Source organism: Lipotes vexillifer, unplaced genomic scaffold, assembly GCF_000442215.2.
Source record: "Lipotes vexillifer unplaced genomic scaffold, Lipotes_vexillifer_v1.1 scaffold536, whole genome shotgun sequence".
Taxonomy (NCBI): domain Eukaryota; kingdom Metazoa; phylum Chordata; class Mammalia; order Artiodactyla; family Lipotidae; genus Lipotes; species Lipotes vexillifer.
In genome coordinates this window covers 860,550-861,521 of record NW_006775074.1, presented here as the reverse complement: position 1 = coordinate 861,521, position 972 = coordinate 860,550, and positions in this window count along the sequence as shown.

Sequence of the window (972 nt, the reverse complement as noted above, 5' to 3'; positions counted from 1 at the left end):
CCTGGAGGCACATCCCAACCAGCTTGGAGCAGTGAGGGTTTAGCCAAGTTCTGCCTGTGCTGTCTGGGGACCCTGAGGCCCTGGCCGGCTGTGAGACAGCTGTTAACCTTGGTAACCTGACATAGTTGGTCAAGCAGGGCACTGGCCACTCAGGCATCGCTAACAGCTTGTTGGGAAGACGCTTCTAGCCAGAGGTGAGCCCACAAGGCAGCATGAGATTCTACTTGTTCTAGAAGCATGGATTCACTGACCATGGAGCTGCAAGGGGCCCTGGAACCCATGTAGTCAAGCATTTCCCTAAGCATGTAACTCAAGCACTGGTTTGGGGACAGTTAACAGGTTTTACCCGCAAAAGTGCCCCATAATCAAGGAAATTCATAGAACATCAGATTAAAAACAAATTAAGGTTCTTTCCTACAAGGCTTCTCAGAACCTAATCTCAAGATTAGGCTTTGGGATCTTTACCTGAGCCTCACTTTCTTCATCTGCAGTATAGAAATAATAATGCTTACCTTGGAGAAATACTGAGGGAGAATGAGCTCACGGACTCAGAGACATTTAGCACAGTGTCTCACGTAGGAGGTGTCAGCAAATCCTAGTTCCCCTCTTTTCTCCATCTCCTTTCATTTTCTTTCAAATGTTCCCCTAGGCACAGTAAATTCCCTACTGTGTAATTATTTAACATTGATTTCCTGGGCTCTGGATGGCATCAGGGTAATTATGTATGCAGTGGAGGTGTTACCGAATCAGGTCTGTTTGCTCAGCACTCAAAAGTCAATATGAGCGTTTCCCTGGTGGTGCAGTGGTTGAGAGTCCGCCTGCCGATGCAGGGGACACGGGTTCAGGCCCCGGTCCGGGAAAATCCCACATGCCGCGGAGCGGCTGGGCCCGTGAGCCATGGCCGCTGAGCCTGCGCGTCTGGAGCCTGTGCTCCGCAACGGGAGAGGCCACAACAGTGAGAGGCCCACGTAC